This window comes from Cryptotermes secundus, unplaced genomic scaffold (genome assembly GCF_002891405.2).
Source record: "Cryptotermes secundus unplaced genomic scaffold, Csec_1.0 scaffold273, whole genome shotgun sequence".
In the NCBI taxonomy this organism is placed as follows: Eukaryota; Metazoa; Arthropoda; class Insecta; order Blattodea; family Kalotermitidae; genus Cryptotermes; species Cryptotermes secundus.
In genome coordinates this window covers 1,462,760-1,482,170 of record NW_019744109.1, presented here as the reverse complement: position 1 = coordinate 1,482,170, position 19,411 = coordinate 1,462,760, and the positions used below count along the sequence as shown (strand labels likewise).

At 43.0% G+C, this 19,411-nt stretch overlaps 1 protein-coding gene across 2 annotated transcripts in view; it reads left to right on the top strand.

Moving 5' to 3' along the window:
* The first annotated feature begins 1,345 nt into the window (after positions 1-1,345).
* Positions 1,346-19,411, top strand: part of LOC111874427 (GAS2-like protein pickled eggs) — a 116,877-nt gene continuing 98,811 nt past the window's right edge. Inside the window, exon 1 of one of the 2 annotated variants that reach the window (XM_023869926.2) lies at positions 1,346-1,514. The gene's annotated coding sequence lies outside the window, so the exon portion shown is untranslated. Of the gene's footprint in view, positions 1,515-12,749; positions 12,811-19,411 lie in introns of those variants that run through there. The other variant, XM_023869927.1, reaches the window with a different exon arrangement.

Sequence of the window (19,411 nt, the reverse complement as noted above, 5' to 3'; positions counted from 1 at the left end):
GCCTCGGGCACGTAACCAAAAAAATCGCGTCTGACGCCCAAAGGTGTTACAGATGCGTATCATTCCTGGAGACTCATACATCTATAGGACTGCATTAGTCGAATCGAGTAAAGTCTTCCTTTGTCACATGTTGAGTCAGACTCGAATGATTCGAATGCCCACAGCTTCTTAACCCTCTCGTAAATTTTCCAAATACGATACTCAGGCTATCTCACTGCTGCACCAGTTTGTGTGTCAGAAATAAGTGTCATGGAAATAAGCTAACTGAACTATAAGTATACTTACTCATGGAGCTGAGCCCTTCTTGAGGAGCCACCAATTCTGCAGCTACTCAAGAATTTCCCAGCATTTTATGGAACACGAGGATTTGTTACCGTATTTACAAGAGCCCTCCACTGGTACCTATCCTTAGCCAGATCAATCCAATCCATACCGTTCCATCCTATCTCTCAAAGATCCTTTTTAATATTGTCCACCCACCACGCCTTGGTCTTCCCAGTGGTCTCTTTCCCACAAATATCCTATATGCATTCCTCGTCTCCCTGAACTATAAGTGTAACCTTAAGAAAATAACAGATTATAAATTCTTATATCTGATCTGATAAAGGCTGTCAACATACTTTGCCCAGTAATTACAATATAAGACCTTTAAGATTATCACTGATAGTAACGATGCAACTCTATAGAAAGGAGTGCTTTTGCAAAGTTGATAATGTTTCAGAAAATGTTCCGCTTAATAGAAACCAATGGCTCATTACTGTGTTGACTAGAGCCCTCCACTTGTCCGATAATCTAGCCCACAACCTCATGTATTCTTCTTTAAGATCAGTTTGAATAGTATTCTCCCATACAGACCAAATTTTGTATCCTTTTCTCAGGTCGTCCGTGTTTACTACATGCTGACACGTCTAAATTTTCCTTAAGTCGTAATCGTAAATGAGTACAAATTATGAAGAACCTCGTTATCCACGCTTTATATTCCTATGTGCCATTTATTTCCTCAACAGAATAATCCTAAGTAGCGTGGGAAATGCTACCACGCAAACTCATACGGGTGTATGATATACTCCGCGAAATCAGAGACCTATGGGTAGTTTGAGAAAGGTTTTCTTATCGAATATTTTTTTATTACTTTCGCTTTCCTCTTAATGTAGACTCGAATGAAATCTCGAAGATGGAACTCGCACTTACACTTGGTACTCATTTTACTGGACTTGCTTGTCAGTGCACTGCAATGACGAAGTAAAGCAGCCGCTTCAGGAAACGGCATGCGAATGTCATGGCCTCCTCCGAGTCCCCCACGCTGCCTGCTACGGCCACCTATCGCGTGCTGACGGTCCGACGAGCGTACTAGATTCTCAGTCGTACACAGTCAGCCAGCCAGCGATGTTTGGAGTTGTACGCCGTTCGAATGCGGCATGTTACCACACAGATGAACAAGTCAAGACTGTCTCATAGTCCTATATCGTATTCAGTGTTGTTTGTTGTTATTTTGGCTTCTTTGTGTTCCTGAGGTGAGTGCTTATTAAATATTTATAACAGTGGCCTGTGTTGCTATTATATGAATAGGGGTTATATTTTAAAGATTTAAATGCCCCACCATTAAAAAGTGAAATTATAAACCCCTTAGCCCCTTGGTAAGTGTGTGTTCCACCTGAATTAACACTTTTGTCTAAAGAGTGTACTTAAGGGTTTCGTAAGATTCTCAGAATAAACGGATATTATTTTCATAAACGTTTTAACCTGTATATTTGTAATGCAGACGCGGTATGCTTTCTGTAGGGTAGGAAATTATATTTTAAATATTATTTAGATGAAGTTTCTGCTTCGAAGGGTTGTAATTTTCGAGGACGGATATTCTAACGTAATGCAGCAACACGGAATTTTGCCTCCTGCATTGAATAAAATTATACGCAGATATTATGTAATTCCTATTAGAATTTTAAATTCATATCATTCACAGTTGTCACAATTCCACCTAATTTTTAATTCATTTAAAAATAAGTGGTGTCACTTTATTTTTTATTCTTATCCGTTTCATATCGAGGATTTTGTAAAGAAAAATATTCTTTTATTTGCGTATTACCTTAGAACTTCCCGATTTCCATGTATGGCAGGTTATCAGAATATGCTGAATGCACAGAAATTGGACAGGATATCATTAAATATAAATGCATGGTTGTTTGTGTTGCAGTAATCTCTGGAACTTGTGATTAAAACGTGAATTTTATACTTAAAACAGCGAAATACGGAATAAAACAGAGGGTATACTTACAGCAGTGATGTTACAGACAGAATGATACAGTGAGATAGAAAGCACAACTTGTATTTGCTAAATTTATCTCAAATTTCGTGAGAAAGGAAGTAAAAGTTGCGAGTGATACAGCTAAAACTGCTGGCTGCAAGTGGCTATATGCATCTGCTTTAAATATGCCTACTTCATATAGCATCTCCTTGTATTAAATAAATAAGCGATAGGGGATGGACGGCCTAGGAATCGGGTTCGATTCCCGACAGAGGTATCCAGGCTAGGGTCCACTCAGCCTCCTGCCAATGGTGCGGTGCTTAAGTACACTAATAACTCTACCTTTACCTTTTCACTTTTATTATATTAAATATTTATGTTCGTGCAATTCCATTAATTAGATATATATTTTGTATTTATTTGCCAATCTCCAAACTCTGGTCTGAAATATGTATATGTTGCATAGTTTAGACACGCAAGTATAAAAATAGCTGTCCCTGTACTTAATTCAGTATCATGTCATGAAGTCGTATGGAGGAGTGAAGGTATAGCCCCATGTATTCTTAACCTTGGCACTGTATGGGGGTAAATATGCCCGGCTTCTTCCCCCTCTGGTGAAGTACCCCGATCTGCACTGGATACGAGGCTGGGTCGATCCTAGTACTGGTCTAGACGTTTTGAAAAAGAGGAGAAATACTGGCCCTTCTGGGAATCAAACAGAGGCTCCTTGGCTTCGAGTCCATTATGTTAGTGGGTTCTTTCTTCAGGGTTTAAGCGACAGCGGCTCGAAGCTGACCGACCACAAATTTGTGTCGATATTAAGAATGTGTGGAACCATGTCTCCACTGCCCTATTCGTTTCCATGATGAGTTTCATTAACATAAAGACGACTTAATCCTTTATTACCTTACAGTACGTATTCTGTACGTTCTGTGGTTTTCAAATGGCTTTTCGCATATGCCCGTTGTTATGTGTTGGCCTACGGCCAAAATAAGTATTTCACCGTTTTCTGCTTTCTGTGTAAAGTCTCTAGTAAGAGCTCCAAAGAAACGCACACACCTGCATCCTCTGACCCGTTTCCAAGCGCCCTCTAAACGTATGGATTTGTGCTACACATCGTCCGTCATTAACAGATGTTGGTGCGATTAGCCATTTAAAGAAATGGGATGTCAAAAATAACTTCTGATTCTGTTTTGCCTATAATTCCATTTGGTACAAATAAGCTTGGGGCACGCGGTAGCATAGTTGGTTGAGGCACTATGCTACAAGCCGGAAGGTCGCGGGTTCAAGTCCCGGTGAGTTCATTAGATTTTCTTAAATTGACCTAATCCTTCTACTCTAAGTATGGCCCTGGGGTCGACTCAGCCTCCAACGGAAATGAGTACCAGGAATATTCTTGGGGGTAAAGGGCGGCCGGCGCGTAAGACTGACAACCTTGCCGCCATCTATGAGCCGATGTGGGAACCTCAACATTGCACAACCCTGTGGGCGTCCACGGCCCGTTACAGGGATACCTTTACTTTACTTTACTTTTCTTCAGAAGTAAGCTACCAATCGGTCATGCAGAATCTGAGAATAACGCAATTGAAAATTCTTGTAATTTCCGAATGATCTAATTCTACACTGTCACGAATTCTTACGTCGCATAGAACACAGCACTGGCTACTGTACAAGTTTGGGCTTTGTAATGGAATTTTTGTGGTATCCCTTCCTTACTTCAGAAGTCTATTAATGTGAAATAACATGGCCTGTACTCTTAGCCATTCCGAAGAAAACATTGTATAGTTGTAACCTTCTTATAAGGTGCTTGTAATGTGGCGCCAAGTCTCCGGCCAATGGGAGTGGGCTAACAGTGTAATGAAACATTATTTGTGTGAGTCATATATTTTGAAAGAGCCGGAATAGCGCAGTCGGTATAGCAACTGGCTTTACTGAGGGGTCGAAGTTCGAGTACCGGTGGTGGCAAGAATTTTCACTTCTCCGCGTCTTCCAGATCAGTTCTGGGGCTCATCCAGCCTCCTATCCAATGGATATCGCGTGCTCTTTCCCCAGGGGTAAAGCAGCAGGAGCCTGAAGCTGACCACTCACCTCAAACTAGTGCCGAGGTCAAGAAAATGTGGATCTATACATCCACTCCCCCATACGCCTTCATGGCATAGTGCTTAATTGGTTAAGCACAGGGACAAATTTATCTCACGATAGATTTTGAAATGACTAGTTTGTACAGTTGTAAAGCTATATAAATTTACACTGATATTCACGCGTGATAAAAAAGAGTTTACCGAACAATGTGCTTCGACGCACTTCGCGATATTGATTCAGTGTGGTTTGCAATTTCCTATTTCTGCTCACACCAACGTGTTCTGTGTTCAAGCGCACAGTGTACCTCTGTGGTTAAGCATCTCTCTCACAGGTGGAAAATCCCTCCGCCCTCCCGCCCCGCACCCCAGCCACCGATAGGCTATGCTAAGTGGAATGCAAATGATGTGCAAATAGGCCTACCCCCAGAGACATCGGAGCGTGTCCTCCACTGCTAGATTGAAGTGTCTTTAAGCACCAATAAAAGTGAAACGAGAATCTGTGTAGACTGTGTGTAGTTGAGACTAATCTGTGTAGACTGTGTGTAGTTGACACTAATCTGTGCAGACTGTGTGTAGTTGAGACTAATCTGTGTAGACTGTGTATAGTTGAGACTAATCTGTGTAGACTGTGTAGTTGAGACTAATCAGTGTAGACTGTGTAGTTGAGACTAATCAGTGTAGACTGTGTGTAGTTGAGACTAATCTGTGTAGACTGTGTGTAGTTGAGACTAATCTGTGTAGACTGTGTGTAGTTGAGACTAATCTGTGCAGACTGTGTGTAGTTGAGACTAATCTGTGTAGACTGTGTGTAGTTGAGACTAATCTGTGTAGACTGTGTGTAGTTGAGACTAATCTGTGCAGACTGTGTGTAGTTGAGACTAATCTGTGTAGACTGTGTGTAGTTGAGACTAATCTGTGTAGACTGTGTGTAGTTGAGACTAATCTGTGCAGACTGTGTGTAGTTGAGACTAATCTGTGTAGACTGTGTGTAGTTGAGACTAATCTGTGTAGACTGTGTGTAGTTGAGACTAATCTGTGCAGACTGTGTGTAGTTGAGACTAATCTGTGTAGACTGTGTGTAGTTGAGACTAATCTGTGTAGACTGTGTGTAGTTGAGACTAATCTGTGCAGACTGTGTGTAGTTGAGACTAATCTGTGTAGACTGTGTGTAGTTGAGACTAATCTGTGTAGACTGTGTGTAGTTGAGACTAATCTGTGCAGACTGTGTGTAGTTGAGACTAATCTGTGCAGACTGTGTGTAGTTGAGACTAATCTGTGTAGACTGTGTAGTTGAGACTAATCTGTGCAGACTGTGTGTAGTTGAGACTAATCTGTGTAGACTATGTGTAGTTGAGGCTAACTGGGATTTCTAGTCCTCTCAGTCCCTCCAACGAAATGCTGGGACAGTAAAAGTATGAAGTTATCCCTGTAATTAATAATGTAATTAAGTATAATGTCATGAAGGCACAAGGGGGATTGGGAATATAACCTCACACATTGTTGACCTCGTCACTAGCTGGAGGTGAGTGATCAGCTTCACGCACCTGCCTCTTTGCCCTCATGGAAACAACCCCACGGTTACCATTGCTATGATATTGAACTACCTCAACATTCTCCACGACCGCTTCTTTCCACATCCATGTACCATTCGATGATGTGTAAGATTGTCTTACTGACAATTTCGTTACGTAACTTACTTAATCAGTTCCTTTTATACCTTTACGGTGTCGAGGTTTTCGTTATTTTTATTTTGATTATTTTACAGACGGTAGGACTCCTTTGACGGGTGATCAGCTCGTCACAAGGCCTCTACCTAAACACAGAATAAGCGGCCTCCATAGTCTAGAGGTAGTTAGTTAGTTAGTTATTGGAGAGGGTGGGTTTCCCCATGCACTTAGACCTGTATTGGTCCATTGTGCTTCCCTCTATGATTTCTACCAGTCTCTATATCCTACCGGTACTGGTGCTTACCATCAGTCCCGCCCAGCCAGCGAGACCGGCTCTACTAGCTGAGAGGTATCTATAATGCTTCCCCCATCTACCAGAGGTATTAGAGACTGCTGTTGGGCGGGAAACGTCCGTTAATTTGGCTCAGTGACCTCCTTTGGAGATATGAGGTTCTTTTACGTGCCGTAAAGCTACGACACGGGACCCACGGCTTAAAGTCCCTCCCGGAGGACTTGTTCCCTGAATTTTTCCGCCCTTAAAAATTCGACGACCTCCGCCGGGTATTTGAACCCGCGTACTACGAGTCATGAGGTGGGAACGTTACCTCTAGACTACGGAGACCGCTTTAGTCTAGAAGTAACGTTCCCACCTCATGACTCGTGGTACACAGTTCAAACCCGGCGGAGGTCGTCGAATTTTTAAGGGCGGAAAAATACACGGAACAAGTCCTCCGGGAGGGACTTTAAGTCGTATGTCCCGTGTCGTAGCTTTACGGCATGTAAAAGAACCTCATATGTCCAAAGGAGGTCACTGAGCTAAATTCAGGGACATTTCCCGCCCAACAGTAGTCTCTAACGCCTCTGATAGATGGGGGAAACATTATAGATACCGCCAAGCCAGTAGAGGCCGAACTCGCTGGCTCGGTCGGGACTGATGGTACGCACTAATATCGGTAGGGTAGTATAGAGACTGGTAGAATATCATAGAGGGAAGCACAATGGACCAATACTGGTCTCAGTGCATGGGGAAACCCACCCTCTCCAATAACTAACTAACTAACTAACTAAACACAGAATAAGCGTATACACATACCAAACATCCATGCCTTGTGTGGGATTCGAACCCACGATTCCAGCTTACGAGGAAGCGAAGACAGTACATGCCTTAGACCGCTCGGCTACCTTGACCAGCTGTCGTTAAATAAACCAGAAATACATAAATAAAATGAAGCAGAAAGGAAGGGCTTCACGAAGGTTACGGAGCAGTTTGTAGTCGATGTTTGGAAACGTGTTGACAACTGTTGCAGGTTACTGCCATTCGATAGTTCGATGCGGGGGGGTGCAGTTTGCCAGTCTGGATCAAATGAAAAGTCTTAAAACGATTAGTCCAGCCCTCGCACCCAAAGTCACGTCCAGATCCAGTACGTGGTTTCGGGAGTTACATTTGCAGATGAGCTTCGATTTATTCTTAGGATTTGAGGTTCTCACACCTGTGGTTAGAAGACATGACGCCGTGTAGTATGTTGCAAGCCAACAGACGTTTTGCAGGAATATATCGCTTCCATCTTCAGGGTCCAAGATAGAAATATTTTTAGTTTATTCATTTGGCCTACATAAAAATTCAGTGATTATAGGTATAAAGAGTTGTCTTCTGCGATATAACGTCAAGCAGCCTGATGAAAGGAAACTGACGTTTCGGAGGATCATACCGTTTCCATCATCAGGTTCGCAGATATGATCAGCAATCAACGAGGAAGAAGACAGGAACAGCTTTCCTTGATTGATGTGCTTCCAGCCTGCTTCAGGCTTGTTTCTTCCATGGCTTACACTTCGACCCTGAGAATGTAGTGATATGTTCTTTCGAAACGTCGTTTGTCTTTCTCCGCCCCACATGGTGTTATATTCCAGAAGGTAGAGCCCTTCATAGTCACCGCTGTAAGAAATGTAAAGCTGTCCCTCTGCTTAACTAATTAAGCACTACGCCATGAAGGTGTATGGGGGTGTGGATGTATAGATCCATTTTTCTTGACCTCGGCACTAGTTGGAGGTGAGTGGTCAGCTTCACGCCCCACCCACTTTATCCCCGGAGAAAGAGCGCCCAGTACCCATTGGATAGGAAGTTGGGTGGACCCCAGAGCCGGCCTGAACGACTTGGAGAAGAAAAAATTCTTAACTCTACCGGGACTCGAACTCCTACCCCTCGGTCGTCCAGCCGCTATATTGACTACGCTATCCCGGCTTCTCTGTAAGAACCTGAAATTCAGTATGTTACAGCGTATACTAAATCAGTTTTACATGAACCCACTCTTCATTTAGGTCCTGTACTCGTCAGGCCTGTCAGGCGAACATACAGACGTCCTTCAGCAATAAACCTCATTCAGACGATAACTGTGATATCAGCCCTGTCCGTACTCGTCAGCTTTCATGGCAGGGTGAGCAGTTCGGAAAGGAAATCATTACTTACCCACGTCGTGTCTGAAAATCTATTTAACTCCATTATCTTAATGTGCGTACTTGGGACCTTGTTTATGAAGTGGTCTACATACTGTGTTATCAGTTCCGAAGTCATGCAAGTTAGGTTCATTCCTTAGGTCAATTTTCCAACATTTCTCTCCTGTTAGCGAACTTGTCTGGTATCGAGTGTAACGCAAATATAAAAAAATTTGCTGCGGTGTAGTTCCAGCAGAAAACTCGAATGCTGTTTATGGATAATAGTTTAAATATCGCCGCCTTGTGGTCCGGTGAAAGTTAACTTAAGTTTAGGAAGAACATATCACCTCCATCTTCAAGGTACAAGAATAAGCCAAGCAAGAAACCAACACAGTTCTGCCTGATTCATGCTTTGAAGAGTAAATGAAACAATACACCAGCATGACCCTGTCTGATTCGTACTGGTTTCTTGCATGGCTTATTCTTCGTCCCTGAATATGTGCCTCCGAAACGTCGGTTGATTTTCACCGGACTACATGGCGTTATTTTCCAGTAGATATAAATCTTCATGGTCACCGCTGTGAGTATCTCGAACCCAGCTTAATAATCTTTGATAATACTGGTAGGTTCGAAACATCGATCTATCGATAACACTTGCCTCCCCTTGCTTCTTCTTCTTCTTCTTCTTCTTCTTCTGCAACAGCTCTACAACTCAAGATGGGTCTTGAGTAGCTCAACAATTTCCTTCCCTTGCACCTTCCTTCTTACAAGCGTCTTCCAGCTCTCAATCTTCATGATGTGAAGGCTTTGTAGAACATCTTCCCATTCCTTCTTATGTCGTCCTTTAGGTCTGGATGATAATAACTTCCAACGAGTTATTTTCTTTGATCTTCTCTCTTCATGCATTCTTTCCAAATATCCCAACCATTCAAGTCTCTGGGCTTTTTAACCTATCGAATTTCCCTCCTAGTCCAAAGTTTCTTGAGGTCACGTAGGCGGCGATATTGTTTATCAGAAATGGGTTCGTAATTTGAAGACGAGGAATGCTGTTACGGATAAAACTAGTATCATTATCCTCTTCGGATGATATCTCTCGTATTTTCCTTCTATGCTGCCGAAGAGATAACAGGTTTCCGGTGCACAAATGTTGAGGATTTAATATATTTTCTTTCAGCTGTTACGTGCAATGTCAACTTGCATATTGTACAGGTCTGATGAGAGAAATGTGGATTTTTTATTATTAATATTTAAATCTCGAAGTGACAATTCTTGCTTAACACCGGAGATTGTTCTGAGGAGCATCAGTTTATTGCGTGAAAGGATTAGTTTTTTCACAGCTCAGATGTAAAATTTTGACCGCTGAAATGCATTTGTCTTTCGAGTTTTATCCCCAGATCGCGTTTTTTCTTCTTTTTTGTATCAGCTATGGTATAAAGCGGCTTTGTTGTGGTTCTCCCCCGGTCAAGGCTTCTGAAAGATTAATGCGAAGTTGGCATTGATCAAAAGGAGATATGATGCATATAAGCGCAGTGGTGGTATTAATAGCAGTGATATTTATATATTTAGGCCCTATTCATTGTTCAGCGACGCTGTCAGTAGCTCAGAGAATAGAGGGTTGAATGGAAGAATGATTCATTAATAATAAATTATAAAAGATCCGATATGAAATAATCGAGACCTAATTTGAGGAACTATCTAAGAATTTCCTTGGAGAAATTGAAGAAGGCTACGAAAAAGTCAATTTTCCCGACCAAGATTCAAAATGGGCGCCTCCAGATTATATGTCAGAAGTGTTACCATTTGAGACAACTTGCTCAGTGATGGCAGTGATTACAGCAGCAGTGGTGCGGTATCTTCCTACGCAAAAGAAGGTCATGCTTATAGCTCAGGCGGCTAGTCGCCGGCTTCCCACCGCGACCGCCCGGGTTCGATCCAAGGTCAGGTCATGTGGGATTTGTGGACAAAGTGGCACTGGGGCAGATTTTCTCCGAGTACTTGGGTTTCCCCTGCCAATTCTCATTCCACCGACTGCTCCACACTCATCATCTATCATCCGGAACTGGTACAATAGGCCAGTTAGTGGCCGATATCGCAAGTGGACACAGTCTCACCCCACCCCAAGAAACTAAGAAAACATTACTGCGTACAATGGGCGGGAAATATATGACGTCTTAAGGCCCGTCCACATTACTCGTGCTCGTGCGTCAGAAGCTTACTGCTGCCGGAAAATCAGGATCTGGAGCTCACGAAGTGGACGCTCAAATTGGTTTGCATACAAAGCCTTCGCATTGCTTCACAACAGATATCAGCTCCAGATCCTGATTTTCCGGCAGCAGTAAGCTTCTGACGCACAAGCACGAGTAATGTGGACGGGCCTTTACGTTCAGAAAGCGCACAAATTGCTGTCGGTTAGAAACAGTGCTTAGGAAAATATTTGGACGTATGAAGGGTGAAGTGAACAATTCGGGCATTGCATAACGACAAACGTCGTCATTTTCAGATGCCTATAGTCAATCTAGCAAAGGTAAAGATAAAGTTATCTCTCTGTTTAACTAATTAAGTACTATGCCATGAAGGCGTATGGAGGAGTGGATGTATAGATCCACATTCTCTTAACCTCGGCACTAGCTGGAGATGAGTAGTCGGTTTCACGACCCTGCCGCTTTACCTCCGGGGAAAAAAACTGATATCCATTGGACAGGAGGTTCGATGGACCCCAGAGGCTTTCTCGACAACTTGGAGAAAAGAAAATTCTTGACCCTACAGGGACTCGAACTCCGACCCCTCGGTCGTTCAGCCCGTAGTCAGTCGCTATACCGACTACGGGTCATCCAGTAGATGTATTTTGGAGGGGTAGTCAAGTCTACGAGGTTACGCTGGACAGAACATGGGGCTAGGATGGGAGACATGAATGCTTACAGAATTTCAATTGAAAAATCTCAGAGTAAAATTCCACCGACCAAATCGGAAACAGGAGGATATGACGAACTTCTTAAGGAGATGGTTCGAGGAAGGATGTGGTTGGGACTTGTTTTGGATCGTGTCGATAGGCTGTCTTTGGTATTAGCTGTGTTGAAACTTTGTCATAATGTTACATTCCAGAATGCCTGTGACGCACTGAGCATCTGCGCTGAAGTTGCAGCAGCCGCATCGAGATGGGTGGTGTCTGAATGATAGTGTCCATCTGTTAAGACATTCGGCTCCGTTTACACAGGAAATTATACGTCCATATTTCTGCATGATCAAACCCCGCTGTTCATTGTTCAGTGATTCAGGCCCGCGTGACAGTTGTAACAAGACACATTCAACTCTGTGACAAGGAAGCCACGACAGATATGAGGATAAATCAGTGGTAAATGCAAAGGTGTGGTTACTGATGTGACACTAGAACACTAAACCTAGAAGAATATTAAAAAAGAACTTCCAATTAAAGATGTAATACTTCGTTTAGGAATCAGCTGTAAGCATAGGCCGCAGCGTTACTTAATTTCTTATGTATCACACCGGGGAAGGGAATAGATTTCACGGCCCAGCTATAGGCCCAAAACTGTGCGTTTGCGCATGCGTCACCTTGGGAAAGGCGGGGCACAGATAATGTAATATTGACGGGCAGTGCGGTTACATTAGCGCATAGACCAGCCAGGATCCGCCACTGACAGAAACTGCTCCATGGATTTTCGTATAACGGGAGACCAGCGGAACAAGCAGCTTCGTTATATGTGCTGTTCATATTGCAATAATCAAATTATTGAGCGGCTGAACACGTGACAGGGACTGGCGAAACGAATACACCGGACAGCCTTTTGGGGAATCTCATCACATCCACTCCCCAATACGCCTTCATGGCGTACTTCTCAATTAGTTAAGCACAGGGATAACGTTGCGTTATAATACCATAGAAAGGGTTACTTGGGGTACCAGGTTTTGTTTGGAAGGATGAATTTGACATCAAGGAAATGCATTTTGAAGATATGACTCTCGTTAAAGTATGTAGTAATAATATAGTGTAATGACGGTTTTTTTATAATGATGCTCATCTTCATCATCGTCACCACCACAAGCATCCTTGTGTTCCGTAAAGAATATATTTTCAACTGTTGACTTCTTGCCATAGAGTTAGGTACTGGTATCTATGTATGTATGTAATTATTGGACCGTAAGAACAGCTATGAAACCAAGCCGGAGATGAGGTATTTATGAATTGCTTAAAGTTTTTAAGCGGAAGCCGGGATAGATCAGTCGATACTGCTACAGGCTACGGACTGGACAGGCGTGGATCGATTCTCAAGAGGTGCAAGAGATTGTTTTCTTCTTCACAGAGTCCAGACCAGCCCTGGGTCCCAAGCAGCCTCCAATTTAATTAGTACCGTGGACTCTTTCTGCAAAGGTAAAGCGGTCGTGACGTGAAGCTGACCACCCACCTCCATCTAGTACCGAGGTCAAGAATGGTGGAGCTATACCTCCACTCCCCTGTACGTCTACATGGCGTGACGCTTAATTAGTTGAAGTAGGAACAACTTTACCTCAACAAGTTCTTAAGTGCAGAGGTATTGGTATTCGATTTTGATATAAAAGGCTGACATCAGAAAACGGGAAAGGGTAAACCAACTAGAAGGATGAAGTTGTGTAACAGCGAATTCAGAGCAACTTGTGCATAAATCCTGTGAGAGTACCTTGGATTGGGGTGGGGGGTGGGGGGCTGAAGACGTCAGAACACTCTTTGAGTGTAATGAAGCGGCTACTTATGGTCACGTCCAACACCCTTCGAATAAAAATATCTTGGGTGCTTTATTTTAAACATTATATGCCTTCTTAAAAGATTCCGGTCTAAATCTTAAATCTCCAGACTTCTTTATTATGATCTGAAATCCAGTTTTATTGGACGTTTTGGCAACTAATGTAAGACTAGATTCTAAGGGGTTCTGACGATGGTGGATGACACAGAATTACTGGGTTTTGAACTTCTTCCATCGTCCGGAATTCTAGGTAATAGAGGACATTCTATGTGACCAGTGATTGAGATTAGCTCTTTCTAAGGGGCCCAACTGAGTAGGTGTCTTCCTTTCTCACCTGAAGACGGAAACAGGTCCAGTTTCCGAAACGTCGTGCCCTCTATCACTTAGAATTCAGGACGATGGAAAAAGTCCAAAAACCCAATAATTGCAAGGTAGGACTCTTTAGTTATCACTCACACTAGTATCACCAGCTGAAAAGGCACGTACAAAGAACTGTTGCATATAGTTACTAATCATTCATCAATTCGCCACGACTTAAATAACATAGATTCTGACAGCGTCATTAAATAACTCGTATACATATGTACACATATTTCGTGTGTTGAACTCAACAGCTCGGTGTCCAGCACCTTATGGGCTCATCTCGTGTTCTAGCATAATATGATTACTGGTGATAAATACCACGACTGGAGCTGGATACACAGTAGTCGAGAACCCTATCAGTAACACCAAATTTAGGTTATGACAGTTTTCCCTCTCTCTCTCTTTTTTTTTTTGTTATTTTTTTATAATAACTGAAAATACCAACTAACTTTTCGTAATTTCAGAGACGTAAATGCCCTAATGAAATTTGTTGGTTCTACGTATTTCTGTTTTCTGGAGGCACCGGTCGCTTCCCCTTAAATCCAGCCCTGCCTACAACGATCGTGCAAAAAATACCTTCGTCAACAATAATCACAACAACACCGCTTACACCAGTTCCAGCGACACCATTAGCAATAATTCTACCACCAAACAAAAAAAAAAGGCAAGTATGAGTACGCACGCACCCACAAACACACAGCACGATAAGAGGGATCTGAAGAAGAAGGCTGTTAAGTGTAATAAAAATGGATATGTTATATTCCACTAATTTGAAAATGTCTGGCATCGTGTGCGACAAGAAGTTGTTACTTGCTTTCATTAATGTATTCCATTAGTGTATTTTTACTTTATTGGAGCCGGGTTAGCGCAGTCGGTATAGTAACTTATTACGGGCTGGACGGCCGAAGGGTCGGAGTTCCAGTCCGGTAGGGGAAAGATTTTTCTCCTCTCCACGTCGTCGAGACCGGTTCTGGGGCCAGCCCAGCCCCCTATCCAATGAGTTTGTGGGGTAACGTGGCCGGGGCGCGAAACTGACCACTCACCTCCAACTAGTGCCGAAATCAATAATGCGTAGATATATACATCCACTTCCCATACGCCTTCGTGGCGTTGTGCTTAGTTAAGCACAGAGACAACTTCATATTTTTTATACTTTATTTTCATCCATATTCAGTATTCACTTACAGGGTTAGACGCCATCAAAATGTACGTATCTTATTTTGGCGGATAGTTTCAAATACCCGGAATAAATACGAAAATAATATTTTGGATTTTAGCTGTAACTTCCCGAACATAAGTTTAACCTTCTTCGCCTTACAATTCCTGTGGGTCGTTTCCCGGTGAATGTGTTTTCACACTTCCAGGAACTTCATAAATTCGCAACATCTGCGCATGATCCTCTCTTATCGATATCCTTACAGGCGGCTTTCCCCTTGAACCGCTGTGCTTTTGTTTCGTTGCCTACGAATTACCGGTGTCTTGACTTTCATTCACAATATGTGGGGCACCACGATGATACGTCATCAGTGACGTAGTCCACGAACAGACTTCGTGACTCCCTCCAAGATTCGAACAGCCGGTCGAACTTAGTCGTTTGCCTAGCGAAACGTTTATTGACCCTCCGTTCACAGCAGTCTCGCACTTTTGTCGTCCGTTGGCTGGGTATGAATCAGACACTTCCCAAGCAGTAACGTTACACAATGCAGACTGATACACTGCCGGGTTCGCGATGTCTATTGACTTCGTAATAATTTATTTGGATTCAGTTCAATTCATTTATTGAAGTGCTTGCTAATAGCAATGAAGTCTTGTTACAAGCAAGCACTGCAGAAAAGGGTGGCGGTATGTGTGATAGTGATGATAATTAAAAAAAGGTAAAACTATCCCTGTAACAGGCCGTGGAGGCCCATAGGGATGTGAGATGTTGTGGCTCTCACATTTTCTCTAGACAATCGGCTCACAGATGGCGGTGAGGTTGTCAGCCTTATGCGCCGGCCGCCCTTTACCCCCAGAAAGATTCCTGGTGCTCATTTTTGTTAGAGGCTGAGGCGGCCCCAGGGCCATAGTGCGGCTGGAAGGATTAGGCAAATTTAAAAAATCCACCTCATCGGGATTCGATCCCGCGACCTTCCGGCTTGTAGCATAGTGCCTGAACCAACTACGCTACCGCGTACCCCAATAATAACGACAATAATAATAATTTTTCATACATTTATTATGCAAAATCTGGAATAGATATGTATGTTCAATAAGTACTGGATCTTGAATGAGTTATGTCCAGTGATGTAACTCGTATATTTTTTTTGTTCACTTAGGTATCATTTTAATTCTTGTATTGGGTTTTATACTCAGGTCTGTCTGGTAGAAATATGACGGTGTATCTTTTCAGTCTATGTGTAGCTTCGCTATTGCCTAGTAGATTCATTGCAAGTACATTAGTGTGGTTTCCTAAACAATAATAATAATAATTAAATTCAATTATTTATTACTTATGTGCCGAGACAACAGCAACAAGGCCAATTACAGACAGCACAGTGTAGATGGAGGTAATTACATTATGGACAAACACAACATAGAGACGAGAGATAAAATACAAGCACTGGAGAAAGAAAACACATTAATACAGAAAAAGTGAACAAACAAAAGCAGAAATGAAGATAATTGCATAAAGAACGTAATAACTAAGAACTGCATTACGCAAGAACATTAAGATTAATGAACAAATTTTATTAACAGTTTTAGGTAGAAGATTGTAAAATGTGATTGAAAGAAGCCGCTCCGATTGCAAAAATGTGCCTACGGCGTTGGCAGTACAGACACGCCGAGCAGGACAGTGTTTGTTAGAGGGACGAACGCTAAACTTTAGAAAGTTCCAAGAGGGAAGTGCAAGATTTAAGGCCACGATAGACTTGAAAAAAAAAAGTATCAAGGTGTTGTCTCCCTTTACGTAAGGAATATAGACTTAATTTCCCTAAGGCTAAATTATTGACTATGAGGAACTTGGAGGGAAAAACGATAGAAACGGACGCAAATTTCTCCTGGATGCTCTCAAGCTTGTTCGCATCGGCAGATATGATGATGATAAACCATAGCTCAGAAATGCAAAAGACTGTAATTTCGGTTTCCTAGACCGGAGCCGCTATTTCCTTGACATATCTCCTCAGTTATCCTCACGAGGCTGAGTGGACCCCGTTCCAGACCCACTACTTCTCAGAAGATGTGATAGAGCTGGGAATGGAACCCAGACCTCTGAATTTGTAGCCAGGAACTCTGACCACTATACCACACAGGCGGTCGCGAATTTGAAATGTAGAAAATATTAATAAAGCCTCACGTTATGCGCAAAGTTTGAAATAATGCGAATCCCAAAATATTCGACAAGAATCAAGTATGTGTTTCAGAACTTACCATGAACTATGCGAGGTGTTCAGGAACGCCATCTCTCGCATAAAATGCGAACTCACTGTACGTGATGATCCATGTGGACAAGGCTCTGTCCAAGCTCATGGACGTAATACGTTGTAATATTGTGTAAAATGAATAAGACAGTAAGAACATAAACATTATCACTACCTCAGCGGAGTAGCTGAGGGCCTGGACATGGGTTAAAGGAGTAGGGATGCATCTACACGATTATATTTTACTTAACACCCTCAGTGGGTATAGCTGGTAAGACACGGACTGGATGACCGATGAATTGGTGTTCGATTTTCGGAATTATAAAGAGATTCCTCACTTCACAGCACCCAGACCGGCTCTGGAACCTACCCAGCCTCCTACCCAGTGTGTACGGGGGTACTGTTTCCCCGGAATATGGCGGCAGGGGCGTGAAGCTGACCACTCATCTTTATCTAGTGACGAGAAGGATGATGGACCTGTACCTCCACTCCCTATGCAACTTCATAGCGTTGTGCTTAGTTACTTAAGCACAGGGACAACTTTACCTCTTATCTTACACGGCGCTATGTCCCAGAGGACTGAACTCCTTATAGAAACTGGTGAGAGACCGGCCGCGCAGTCGCTGGCTTCCCACCGCGGCAGCCCGGTTTCGATCCCCGGTCTGGTCAAGTGGGATTTGTGGTGGACAAGGTGGCTCTGGGGCGGGTTTTCTCCGAGTACTTAGGTTTCCCCTGCCAATCTTCATTCCACCAAATTATCCATCATCATAATCACCCGGGGCAAGTACAATAGGCCAATCAGTGGCCGCCGTGTCTAGTGGACCCAGCTGGACTCCACCACTTCTAGCGAATTTAAAAAAAAAAACTGTTGAGAGAACTATACATTGTATATACTCGTACTTCTTGTCTGTTATTGTGCAGTATAGAAGAAGTCTAATTCAAGAAGTGTGTTTACAAAACGCGTAAGCTCCATAACAAAATGTTAAGGCTTAACCCGTTTTCCTTTCATCGGTGTAGTTTCTGTCAGTTATTTCTGAGCTGTCGAGAAGGGTGCAGAAAATTTATGTTACGGCTATAGGGTAGGGGAAGATGGAAATAGAGACGGAATAATTCAACTGAGGCTTTACTACAAAGACATTACGGTGCTTTGGGTGTGTATATAGCCTTTTTGCTATTTCTGCTCCTTAGGAACCAACTTCTACATTTCCGGTTTTCACATAAGCCACCTTCTGCAAACTACTCTTGAGTCTTGAAAATAGTTGCAACGTGTTTTACCTCGTGTGTCTGTAAGATAAAAGTAAAACTATCCCTGCAACAGGCCATGGAGGCCAACAGGTCTGTGGGACGTTGAGGCTCCCACATTTTCTAGATAGTCGGCTCACAGATGGCTGTGAAGTTGTTAGCCTTATGCGCCGGTCGTCCTTAGCCCCAGGAAGATTCCTAGTACTCATTTATGTTAAGGCGCGTCCACATTACTCGTGCTCGTGCTCGTATGACTCGCTATGCTCGCGAGTAATGTGGACGATATGACAAGTCACGAGACAAGCAAATTTAAAAATTTTAATTAAAAATCTATAGCCAATAAATTAAAATACGACTACAGCCTATACACACTACGAGTAAATATACGGTTCCTCACGCGCCGAAGCCTGGCAAGCAACTGAAGTAATGTGGACGAAGATTTACGGGCACAAGTAAAAGCCAGACGAGTCTCCCGACAATCACAAGCCTGGCGAGCACGAGCACGAGTAATGTGGACGCGTCTTTAGAAGCTGAGTCGACCGAAAGACCATAGTGCTGCTGGAATGATTAGGTAAATTAAAAAACTCCAATGACCTCATAGGGAATCGAACAAGCAACCTTTCGTCTTGTAACATAGTGCATCAACTAACCACTCTACAGCTTGTCATTTAGAAGTTCTAATCGGTATTTTTTCCCCCTTGGCACTACAGCCCCAGTGGGCCTAGGTCTATCTCCATGAAACTGTCCGTTCACTTCGGCTTTTCTACATCTTACACATACGGAAGGAACTCCTTGGGCGGATGATCAGCTCGTCGCAAGGCCTCTACCTGTACACAAACACAGAAAAACGCGCACAAACATCCATGCCCTGAGTGGGATTCGAACCCATGATCCCGGCTTCCGAGCGAGCAAAGACAGTGCACGCCTTAGACCGCTCGGCTACCATGACCGGCAATCTGTATTTTAAGTCAGGTAAATTCTTCGAATGTTACTTACAATTTGCAACTCTCAGGATAGAGTTTCTTATACTCGTAAGTACCTACCTTCAAGTGATCTAGTTTATATCCTGGCTGTTTTGAAGCTTCTATGGCCACTGTGAACATGTGACATTAATAGCGAAACTGTGTAGTCCAGTACGTGGTTCGAACCGTTGAGTATGAGAAGAAATGTGAATACGCAATTAAACTGCTGAGCAACTGCAAGCTACTAGTCGCACTTCATATGCTAAGTAGCAACACACAGCCTTCTG